This window comes from Natator depressus, chromosome 4 (assembly GCF_965152275.1).
Source record: "Natator depressus isolate rNatDep1 chromosome 4, rNatDep2.hap1, whole genome shotgun sequence".
Classification (NCBI taxonomy): domain Eukaryota; kingdom Metazoa; phylum Chordata; order Testudines; family Cheloniidae; genus Natator; species Natator depressus.
Genome location: NC_134237.1, coordinates 72,341,513 through 72,354,381, shown reverse-complemented (window position 1 = coordinate 72,354,381; position 12,869 = coordinate 72,341,513). Strand labels below are relative to the sequence as shown.

General features: G+C 39.2%; 1 long non-coding RNA gene across 1 annotated transcript in view; it reads right to left on the bottom strand.

Moving 5' to 3' along the window:
• Positions 1-12,491, bottom strand: part of LOC141985878 (uncharacterized) — a 30,906-nt gene extending 18,415 nt beyond the window's left edge. Inside the window, exons 1-2 of the long non-coding RNA XR_012639045.1 lie at positions 12,229-12,491; positions 8,572-8,782 (exon numbers count right to left, since the gene is read on the bottom strand). This is a non-coding gene — a long non-coding RNA (uncharacterized LOC141985878). The remainder of the gene's footprint in view (positions 1-8,571; positions 8,783-12,228) is intronic.
• Positions 12,492-12,869: the final 378 nt, after the last annotated feature.

Here is a 12,869-nt window from a genome sequence, read left to right as displayed (position 1 = left end):
TGATCATGACTTGTTTACATTTATAATATGCAAACAGAATAAAGTCCATACCAGTGATAAATATATCTTAGTTGGTGCTTTACAAAGGCCTATTTCACAAAGATGAAAACAATATGAGCCAAATCAACTGGAAGGAAGAATTTAATCAAAAAATGTGAATGATAATTGGGAATTGTTTAAGAAAACTTTGCCAAGTGCCCAAAAAGCCACAATCCTACAATCAAAGAAGAAAGCCATATTGGTTAAGTAATTGCCCTATTTTAGAGGGGAGAGAAGGCACCTATGAAATGTAAAAATATAATACATAACAAACAGAAGAAAGGGAAAAAGTTGATAGTAATAAATATAAATCAGAAGTTAGGAATTTTAGAAAGCTGATAGGGAAAGCAAAAGGACACAAGGAGAAATCTATGGCCAGCAGAGTTAAGGACAATAAGGAGTTTTTAAAGTATATTAGGAACAAAAAGAATCCTAACAATGGTGTTGATACATTACTAGATGGAAATGGTAGAATTATCAATAATAAAGAAAAGGCAGAGTGTTCAACAAATATTTCTATTCTGTATTTGGGGAAAAAAAACAGATGATGTAGTCCAGCGATCCTCAGTAGGCAGCCTGTGGGCCAAATGTGGCCCACCAAGGCTTCCTGTGTGGCCTGCCAGCTCACCTTAAAAAATGTTTATAATTAAATTAATTAACAATAATGCGCGGCCTATCATTTGCCTGTGACCTCCTTAGTAAGTAACTTACTGACAGTGCTTAATTTGTAATGAAAGAGGTGCCAGGGCTCAGCCCCAGCAAGCCCTGGCACAAAATTAAACACTGCTTACTGGATCTTAAGTTCTTACAATAGCATCAGCTACATTTGAGCTAGGATGCCAACCATTTTTTCATTATTGATAGAAATGGATCCAAAAATGAATGCAAGTGGGAGTAAATGTAGCAAAGTCGACAGCAAACACTGAGCTTTTAACCCAAACTGGACAGTAGATTTTCTTTTTATTATGCCACCTCATTTAAACGCAAAACCTTTGCGTTTAATATGCCAAACCATTGTATCTGCCTGTAAGGTCATCAACATGAGGCGCCACTTTGAATCAAAGCACAGTAGCTTCTACGTGGCCTATGCTCCTGGCAGTGTTGCAAGACCTGACAGAACTGAAAATTTGAAGTCTTCGTACCACACTTCAAATGTTGTTCTCACAACATCAGAGACTACAGGAAAAAGCAACAGCTGATTTTTCTTGGATAATATTGGTACTAACTAAGAAGAAAAAGTGTTTCCACTGTTGTGAAGGAGTGCACACTGGAAATGCTGGAGGAGCTTTTTGCCGGAGATAAAAACAAAGATGACATTGTTAACCATGTGAAGCAAGTTCCCCTGTTTGGATTCCAAGGCAATGCAAAGATTGGAGGTAATTTATGAGGATTTCATCAGCACTGCTTTCCAACTTAAAAAATGCCAAATACATGTCTCTTGCAATGGATGAATCAAGTGATTTAAGTGATGCTGCCCAGCTATTGCTCTTTGTTAGATTTTATGGTGGTGAAATTTTCAAGGAAGAATTTGTGTGTTTAATACCATTAACCTAAGCATAGGAGAGAATATTTTTGAACAGGTAAAAGCCTTTTTTGAAAAAAAAAATGGTTTAGCTCTGCAATTTGTTTGTTAGAAAGAAAGTCAATTTGTTTGTTACAGATGGAGGTTCCTCCATGACAAGGAAAGAGAAAAGCATTGCTTCATATTTAGCAGTGATACATGCTTCTTAAATATACTTCTCTGCATCAGTCACCAGACTGTCCTGTGTGGTAAGTTGTCTGGGAACTTAAAAAAAAACAGTGGGTATTGTGATGAGAACTACAGACGCTCAACTTCTAGCTTGCAACATTGTCTTTTTAAAGCTGTTTTACAATATGTTTCAACAGAATACAGTGACCTGGTGCAGCACAACGATGTTCATTGGTTAAGTACAGGATGTGTGTTAGAGAGGTTTTGTGCACTTCAAAAAGAAATAATGAATTTATTTCAGACCTCAAAACCAACAAGGCTTGCGAGTTCCTGGAGTTTGTGAATGATGTTCCTGCTATGTCACAGGTAGCTTTGCTCTGTAATATTACTGGTCACTTGAATTCCCTCAACTTGCAGCTCCAAGGCCGCGTAAGCAGTGTAGGGATCTGTTTGGACAAGTGTGTGCCTTTCAGAGAAATCTTCAAATCTTTCAGACAGGCTTAACAGGAAAGATGTTGCACTTTCCCATATTGCGTGTTGTTGCTACAGATGAAACTTCAGTGACAATGATTCAAAAATTCTTACACAATCAGATCAAAAGTTTTAAAAAGACATTTGAAAATTTTAAAATTCCAAAGGATTTGCCTTTATTTGTCCGTGATCTGTTTGTTGTCTCTGCCAATGGACCTTGCCCTTCTGAAGCAAAGACTGTTATAGATTCAATTGATAAAGGTACCTTTCAATTAGAAATTGTAAGGCTCAAGATCTCAGATATCTTGAAGGCAAAATTCAGAGAAGTGGGACTTGGTGATTACTGGACTCAATATGCTGACCAGTTTCAGAATAGCCAGAATCTAGCCATTTAATTATGTTCAGATCAACATATCTCTGTGAATCTGGGTTTTCTACCATGAACAGTATAAAAAACAAACACTGCAATCACCTGACAGATAAGCATCTTCACCAGTGCATGCATCTGGCCCTGACCTCCTACACACCACTCTTCACAAAGCTTGGCAGAGATCATTAATGTCACCTCTCCCATTAGAGAATGCTACAAACACAGGTCGTCAGAGGCACCAACTTTGAGAGTTCCCGGAGGGTACCCCCCCTTTCCGCCCCAGACCCTGCTCCACTCCACCACTTTCTCCAAGCCCCCACTCCTGCCCGCTTCTTCCCGCCCCCACTCTGCCCCCGCCCTGCCTCTTCCCACCCCGTTCCACCCCCTCCCCTGCCTCTTGCTGCCTCCACTCCTCCCCCTCCCACCAGCGCCTCCTGCATACTGCTGAACAGCGAGCAGGAGGTGCTGGGGAAGAGGGGGAGGAGCTGGCTGCCCGTGGATGCTGAGCACCCACTATTTTTTTTCCCATGGGTACCCCAGCTCCGGAGCACCCATGGAGTCGGTGCCTATGCAGTGATAATGCTGATTTCCAAACTTTGTTAAAAGATAGAAACACGAATACTTATGTTGCCATCAAGGTCTTATTTATTGGCAGGTGACTTTTTAAATTATTATTTTGTCAGCCTTCTGCACAAATAGCCTGCCTTTTATCCTAAATTTCTCAAATCAGCCTGCAGGTAGATCTAATTGAGTATAACTGATGTAGTCATATAATATGATAACATTTTTTCCATTCTACTAGTATCTCAGGAGGATGTTTAACAGCAGCTATTAAATTTAGACATTTTAAAATCAGCAGCGCCAGGTAACTTGCATCCAAGAGTTTCAAAAGAGCTGGCTGAAAAGGTCACTGGACCGTTAATGTTGTTTTTGAGTAAGTCTTGGAACACTGTGGAATTTCCAGAAGACTACAAAAAAGCTAATGTTGTGCCAATATTTAGAAAGGGTAAATGGGAAGACCCAGGTAATTCTAGGCCTGTCAGTCTGACATCAGTCCAGAGCAAGATAATGGAGCAGCTGATATGAGACTTGATTAATAAAGAATTAAAAGAAGGTAATATAATTAATGCCAATGAACATGGGTTTATGGAAAATAGATCCCATCAAACTAACCTGATATCTTTTTTAATGAGATTACAGATTTGGTTGATAGAGGTAATCGTGTTGATGTAATATATTTAGACTTCTGAAAGCCATTTGACTGGGTACCGCATGGCACTTTGAGTAAAAAACTAGAATGATATAAAATAAACATGGCATGCATTAAAAGGATTAAAGGCTGGCTAACTGATAGGTCTCAAAATGTAAATGTAAACAGGGGATTATCATGGATAGGTGCATTTTTAATGGAGTCCCGCAAGGATTGGTTCTTGGTCTTATACTATTTAACATTTTTATCAGTGACGTGGAAGAAAACATAAAATTATCACTGATAAAGTTTGCAGATGATAAAAAAATTGTGGGAGCAGTAAATAATGAAGAGGATAGGTCACTGATGCAGTGTGATTTGGACCACTTGATAAACTGGGCTCAAGCAAACAGTGTGTTTTAACATGGCTAAATATAAATTCATACATCTAGGAACAAAAAATGTGGGACATACTTACAGGAGAGGGAGACTATCCTGGGAAGCAGTGACTCTGAAAAAGATTTTGGAGTCATGGTGGATAATCAGCTGAACATGAACTCCCAGTGCAATGCTATGGCCAAAAGGGCTAATGCAATCCTTGGATGCATAAACAGGGGAATCTCAAGTAAGAGTAGAGTACAGTGGTTATTTTACTTCTGTCACTGGTGCAACAGCTGGTGGAATGCTGTGTCCAGTTCTGGTGCCCACGGTTCAGGAAGGATGCTGATAAATTGGAGAAGGTTCAAAGAAGAGCCATGAGAATCGTTAAAGAATTAGAAAACACACCAAACAGTGATAGACTCAAGAAGCTCAATCTGTTTAGCTTAACAAAGAGGTTAAAGGGTGACTTCATTGCAGTTACAAATATTTAACAATGGGCTCTTCACCCTAGCACAGAATGGGACAACGTGATCCAGTGACTGGAAGTTAAAGCTAGATACATTCAGACAGGAAATAAACTCTAATTTTTAACAGAAAGAACAATTAACCTTTGGATTAATTTATCAAGGGTCGTGGTGGATTCTCTGTCACTGACAAATTTTAAATCAAGATTGGATTCTTTTCTGGAAGATCTGCTCTAGGAATTATTTTGAGGAAGTTCCAGGGCCTGTGCTATACAGGAGGTCAGACTAGATTATCACAATGGTTCCTTCTGGCCTTGGAATCTATGAATCTATGCTTACATTTTTGTTTTTTCAGTTTTCTTGTTTTTAAAAAGCATGGGAAGTTACACACACTACCCTGCCCCAACATTAAAAGAACATTAAAACTGATAGGGTTGATTCAGGTTCTGTCTGTCTCTTGCAGGACCTCTTCCTCATTTGTTGAAGAAATTGGAAGTCGTAGTGAGTGAGGCAGGGGATTGCAGGAAGACAGAGAATGGACTTGTGGCAAAGATAGATGAATGTCATTCTGGAGAATTGGATTTTATCCCTGCCTCTGCCACAGAGTTCGTATGTGGTGCTAGGCACATCAAAACACTAACATTTTCACAATTGGCAACTGTATTTTCCTTATTTTCTTGGTGCCCAAAGTGAGAGGTCTGATTAGAAGAAGTGCTGAGCATTCACAACAACTGAAATCAAAGGGAGCAATGTTTTGAACATAAAGTGATATAAAATGTTAAGTATTGTTGAAAAAATCAAGCCATAAGAATCTCAAATTGGACACCCAATATTAGTTGACATTTTTGGCTTTCATGTCTGTACATCAGTTCCCCATATGTAAAATGAGGATAACACCACCACCTCCTCTTACAGGGGTGTTGTGAAGATCTATTCCTTAACATTTGTAAAGAATAAAGATACTACTTTGAAAGCACCATAGAAAAGCAATAATTCTATATTGTGTTCATGGTAGAGAGCAAATAATACCTGGTGCCACAGACTGAATGACAAGTATAGAAAGAAATACTGAATAGCTCCCCATTCAGAGAACACTTTCCATCCTGTGCATTGAATGAGGCAAATGATTCTGTGGCAAAAACAGATCACTGTAATTAAAAACAATCATAATGCATTTGCACAAGGGAGCCAAATTAAGGTTGAACAGGCAACCTTAATTCTGGCATTTGCTAACTATTGGGTGCTTGATTTTGTGACCTTAATGTTCCTTGAACACAGGATTGTTTGTTTTGCATGTGTAAGTATTATGTATTATATATGGAAAGGGGGAAGAGCGAGAGAGAGAGAGAGCGCATGCGCGCACATATTAACCATGTGTTTTTGGAATGACAATAATGTAAATGGAAATAAAATTGAGAGCTTTAGCATTGTCATTGATAGCATTCCTGACACAAACTGCCTTTTGCTAAGCATAACTTAAAAATAATATAGCCATAGTGTTTTTACAGATCATTCCCTAAATTTATCGTTAAAAAACCTTTGGTGGGAAAGGAAGGTAAAATCATTCTTATGCTGTCACAATACTCTGCTACCACTGCTGAATTTTGTTTGGAATAATATGGCCTTATTGCCCCCATCTCCTGCTGAATTGGTCAGACTGGTAGTAGATTAGAGTAGAGAGAGGTGCCAGTATTATCTGTGTTAGTGCTCCAGAGGTCACACTACACTAACAAGACTGCCCCAGTCAGGGATGACAGAATCCAGCTGTTGGATTTCAGGCTGGGCCTTCAGCTGAGTTAGACGGATCCACTTAATGCCAGGGATGTGTCTCAGAAGATTAAGTATTCTAACTAGTTACTTTCCTCCTCTGGAAAAAGTGGCTGGCTCATCATTATTGTCCTCTTTTTAGAAGGGGCCTATAGTATATGTGAAACCATTTACCTCTTTAACCTTGTGAACCTTAGACGCACTATGTACTCTTATTTTGAATGTGTAGAACAAAGTTGTGGCTTCTACCTAAAAGTGATCTAATGCACCACTGAAACACAAGGTTAATATCTGATTGTAAGAATGCCATATGTTTTAGAACATAAAAGGGGGTTCATCTAAATGTTCTGTATCACATAGCTTCCAGGATATCAGCAGTGAGGTAGAATTTAAACCTACATGAGGGGGTTTCATTAGCACATATGAAATCATTTTAAAATGTTGTAACAATATACTATGAAAAGCTTGCTTCCTTAAACAGAGGCCTAATATAAAAATGCCCCTTTGAAAGATATAGTGTCAAGTATATTATTTATTACTTTACAGTTTGGAATACCCTTCTAGAAACTTGAAACTTTTCCCCATTCGTTTTTTGTATGTTCTCTTGTGATTTTTATTAACAGGGCACAAGTCAGCATGGCTCTGCCCTACTTGCTGCTGACTTGTTTGTATATAAGCATCACCAATGAAGTCAGCATAGTTCGGAGACTGGCGATTTTTTGATTGGCCAGCAGAGGGTGCTAGAGTTTTCTAATGACTTTTCAGCTCAAGAGCAAAACAATTGTAAGGTCCAAATGTACATCGTTTTTTAAATCTCTTAGTGGAAATGATTCTTTTTTTAAAGTCTCATATTACAGTGGCCAGGATTGGTCCAAAGTATTCACCCATTTAAATTGTAAAATGTATTTTTGAAGAAGCTTTGTCCCTTTAAGAACAAAAAGATGGGCTAATAATGATACTTGGACTCTTTGGGATAATGTGCTACTAGAGTGTCAACTAGAGAAAAGAAGCAGAGTCTCCAGTTTCAACACAAGATTTGTGAATCACTTGGGATCTCTGTTGAAGTGAACAGGAGACTCAGATTTCAGAACACTACCTCTTGTGGATTTGAGAAAAGGTGCTTCTTTTCACTAGCTGGTATTTGTGAATTTATAGAAAGTTCTGTTTCAGAAACCACCCAGGGAAAATTATTGTTCATATTACTGTTCCTTATTAATGTCCAGCATTATCAGCATTTCTTCTCAGTCAAATGCTGAGTTTTGCACAGGTGGATGACACTTGAGAGATCAATAATCCCTCCTCCCAGAATAGATTACTCAATAGATTGCCTGTAGATAATAAATTAAATAACCCCACAAAAGGGGGAAATAGGTTAGCATTGTTTGTGTAGTTATGAAGTATAAAGAAGGCCTCAAAGGTGGTGATAGGGCTTCGTGAACCATTTTGAAGGGTTTGTTTTCCCAATTAATTTATTACAATAGAAATTCAAATGTGGTCTCTTCTGTTTTTCCTGGAAGTTTCTGTGATGCCTGGACAACTAGTAGGATTAGAGCCGCAAGAACCAAGAAAATGAAATCTGAGCAATTAAGAAGGAAGAGAATTCAAATATTTTAGTATCAGAAGGGACTATATCACTATCTAGTCTGATGTCCTGCATAGATCAGAGAATTTCAACCAGTAATTCCTGCACTGTATTCAACAAAAATGTGGTTGAATTACAGGATAAACTTTAGAATGTCATCTGGTCTCAATTTAAAGATTCTGCATAAAATTTTCACTCCTAAGTACTAAGTCCCCTTAAAAATTGGACTTAGAAACCTAAATCACTTAGGCACATTTTTTTTACCCCATATCCCTTGGTAAACTGTTAAAAATGTTCTTCTTATTTCCAGGTTAATGCTGCTTAAAAGTTGTGTTGTGTTTTCCCCTGTTAACTCTTATGGCATGAAGACAGCAAAAACAGAAAAGCAGCAATTTTTCACTTTTTGCAGGATATAAAAAAAATCCTGGGTAAAAATAAGGAACACACTGAACTAAATGCTTCTGAGCTAGCATTTCCTAGAAAAAGAGATTCTTAAACATAGAGCAGTGCCAGATTCTGAGGTCTGTTTGTACAGTCATAATGGATGTGTAAGCCCCAAGCAGTAATGTTAGCAGGCTCTGCACCAGGGCATCCAATTTTGAGGATGACTGAGCTTACCTGGGGAGAAGGTGTGTCAGGAAGTGATACAGACATGCTTAGAGAGTAGAGGACAGAACCTCCAAGAACTTTGAGCAACGTAGTCACATATTCTGGTTTCCCTCTTTGAACGTGTAGTTCCCACTGAGGTTTCTGTAGCCCTGGGTCTGAAGTAATCTCCATGGAGCTCCGAGGGTGGAGATGGGGACCAGATTAGGGTGGGCTCTCTAACCTAACATGGATAAAAAGAAAATATTTTACTACTGGAGCATGGAGGTTTTAGGAAAGATGGGGTGGGGCGGGGCACTGAATGCTCCTCCCTATCCACAACTGTCATGCTGGTGTACTTTGCCCTGATAATTCCACCGCTGTTCAGTGAGCTGTCACTTTTTTTCTCCCTACCCATCACTCATCCAGGAGGAAACTGCTCCCCCTCTAACACCCCCTTATTAGGATATCCCTAGAGGCACTACCTTCCCTGGCTTCATTACCCAGTGTCCTGACTGCCAGTTATAATTATTTATTCTTAAAACAGAACCATTGCTATCAATAGTGTTTTGCAAACAAGCAAAAGACAGGTCCTGCCCTGAAGAGTTCACAGTCTAAGTTAAACATTATTAGAGAGGTGATGTCAGACGAGAGGGCTCAGAAAAGAGCAAGATTTAAACAGTATAAGATTGTGAGGTAATTTGTGGTAACATACTTAATTTATTTTTAAGGTGAAGTTGTGAGCTTCCTCCATTTTTTAAAATCTTGAGACAGAGGTGAGGTCAATGTTGGAGAGTTGACGGAAGTTTTGAGGAGGAATTGAAGGAGGAGGAGGAGGAGCATGGCAAAAAGGCTCAAGGGAGTCACTTTAGAGATAGGAATAATGGTTCAGGGGTTAGCATGCTAGCCTGGGACTCAGAAGACCAGATTGTGGCTCCCTGGTGCACCCACGATTCCTGTGTGAATTTAGGCAAGACACTTAGCCTCTTTGTGCCCAAATTTTTCATCAATAAAATGAGAATAAGAGGACTCCCCATCCTTCCTGTTGTGAGGATTGCTACATTAAAGATTGTGAAATGCTCGATATGACAGTAACTGGGATTAGATAAATAGCTAATCTAGATAAAACTAGATTCTCTTCTGTGGGAGAAGGACACAAAGGGAGCACAGGGTTTAGCAGAAATGTCAGAGCACAGGGTATAAGCTGGAGACACAAACTGTAGATAGGCAGAGCTGAAGCTGAGGATGAAGAGCCTAGATTTGAGGCAGAAGTCAATGAAAAGCTAGGAAAGGGACTGAAGGAGGACAGTGGTGTTAGATGGCCATAGTGGCAAGAGAAAAAAAATGCCTGGTGGAGACTTGGAATCCATACTAGCAGAGAGGTCTAGGAAATGCAAACGCGCTACGAAGTTATCCTCATAGAGTCTTCCTTTTAAAAGGTCCAAGTAAGACTAAATAGTTCTGCTGGCTCTGTGCCATGCAGCAGGGTAGGACCAAGATTTGTCTAATCTAATCATCCTCATATTCAAAAATCCTTTAAAGTGGCTTCCTATTTATGGAGAAATTTACAGCCAAAGAGGAAAGAATCCTAGTGCTCAAATTCTAGCCAAGAACAGAGTGAAATTTTCACCAATTTGCATTTACAGGTAGAGTTTGATGCAAATAGGTAACAGGCTTCATTATAACTCTTCAGCTAATATATATTCAATTGGTTATTTTTCTTCTTTTAACTCAAGATGATGTTATTACATTCCTTGGACAATACCCAGTTAACTTTCTACTTGTTCATTCCCATTGACTGTAATGAAAAGTCTGTATACCTTAGTGGTAAAATGCCTGCATCATGTCTGAAAGGTGATAAGACTACAATTTTATGAGTTTCTTGTAATGTTTTCCAATCAATGCAATAATGGATTAAACAGTTAGCACCTTTATAAAAAGACAGACACCATTTCATCTAAAATGTTTCTTTCACATGTAAAAAAATATGCAACCTAGAAAAAAAAAGACATCAGAAATATGTGGGGGTAGAGGGGGAATTAGCTCAAATGGTAGAACGCTCGCTTAGCATGTGAGGAGTAGTGGGACCGATACCCGCATTCTCCAAACTGCCAGGGGGAGGGATAGCTCAGTGCTTTGAGCATTGGCCTGCTAAATCCAGGGTTGTGAGTTCAATCCTTGAGGGGGCCATTTAGGGATCTGGGCCAAATTTGGGGATTGGTCCTGTTTTGAGCAGGGGGTTGGACTAGATGACCTCCTGAGGTCCCTTTCAACCCTGATATTCTATGATATGCAAACCTGCAAAGTTGTCTACAACATGCAGTAGGTTAAGGTTAGCCATTTAAAAATGGTTAAATTTAACTAGACAGAGCTAATCAGATCCCTCTCCTAGAGGGCCATTGGAAGAGCTAAATTTAGCATCTCTTATCTGTAAACACAGTAATTATTTTTTATTAATTTAGCTCTATTTACATATGAAATACTACTGTATCTGATGTACAGTCTCATCTTAAACATAGAGAAGCCGATTTCTGCATGCCAAATCCAGCATATGATAAATATTGTTGCGCCTCATGCAAGCAGTGGTCATTTTTGAGGCTTTGACCAAATCATTTTCTGTTGAGAGAAATTGTTGTCGTGGCCTCAGGTATGGTGTTATGTGTATATGAGTTGTGAAGATCTTAAACTAAGATAGACACAGCTGCATATACAGGTATCTGGAAACACCAGAAAAGCCACCAAGCGCAGCTGCTTTTATGATGTTCTTCACCATCTCCAATTGTCCTCTACATTGAAATAGATTCTTTCTCACCTGGCTGAGCTATAACCAGTTTCAGAAGAGAAGCAGCTGCTCCACCTTCAGCAGATTCATTACACTGCCCTCTGCTGACTTATTACTGCTTTGCACATTCATTACACTATTTCAGAGACAAATCTACAGAGCTTATAGGAGGTGCTGTCAATGTTTAAGGTTTTACAAATTGCCTTTAAAGTTAGAGGGGAAAAGAGAATGAACATGTCAATTAACAGGTGGCAAATATTTCAAAAGAAAGGTGAAAAAAATTAGGGACAGAAGGATCTGCTTTCAGAACAAGTTGGACAAGTGACTGTGACAGAATACACCCCTGCATTTAGACCCTCCACACTACTGTAATAATCTTTGTACAAGGTATGCCTTGTAATGTATCATCTGAAAGCTCAGAACTTGCTGATCAGTAATATCCTGATAAAATGTGTGTTCATGAGAAGTTATAAGATTCCCCTGTATGATGTTATTAACAGATGTTCCAAAACCCAAAGCCCTACCCAGGCAGAAGTTGGCAGACAGGTCCAACACAAAAGAATGTGTGCTTGCCTTAATTTGCATTTAAGCAGTAAACAGAGTTATCAAGCAGGAAGAGAAAACAAAGCAAGCTCAAACAGGTGAAAAAAACAACAAGGAACATCCTTCCACATAGACTCTTTGTTTCCTAGCTCTCCGCTGGAAATGTTTTTCAAGAGGGAGACTGAAACTGTAAAAAGGAGAAGCAAACACTTCAGGGGAGCCTCTCTCTCTCCCTGCCCCTCGCATTCTCTGCACCTGAGGAGAAAAAGGAAAGAGTACATTTCCCAGACCTGAAGAAGAGCTCTGTGTAAGTGTGAAAGCTTGTCTCTCCCACCAACAGAAGTTGGTCTAATACAAGATATTACCTCATCCACCTTGTTTCTCTGTATACTGACAGATGCCAAGAATCAGCTTAGTTTCAGCAGCTCTCTCAGACTCCCGCTTCTCACGTTAAAAAAAGAAGAAAAAAAAAAGACAACTAATGTTGATATGTTGAACTGCAGGAAGACTTATCGCCTCATTGCTCTTGTGATCCATGCCTGCCTAGTGATTCACAATGTGTTGCTGATAATCTAAAGAGCGAACCCATACTCAGCCTCCTGGGTGGAGAAAAAGAGCGACTTTAGGAGCGGTCGGATAGCCCACAAGACAGGGAAGGAACAAATGCGAATGATGGCACCTCAGAATGAAGAGGTGAACAATAGTCTAGGTTTGGATGCTTTGGAAGATCTGGTAGATTAAAAAATAAGTTACTTGTCATATCAGAAAATGTTCTGTATACAACAAAAAAGGCTTCAATAGCTTCTGACTCTATCTTGACAAATACTAGAATGAATGGAAAGTCATAAGGAGATTTACCCTACTGATTAATGTAGAGACTATTAATGAGTCAAAATTGGTTGCTTAAAAGAAAACACATAAACACACTCCCCTGGGACAAATCCCAGAGTCCTTAATTCCTTGTTAAAATCAAGTGAGGATTTGGTCCATTGTTTCAGTGGGAAAT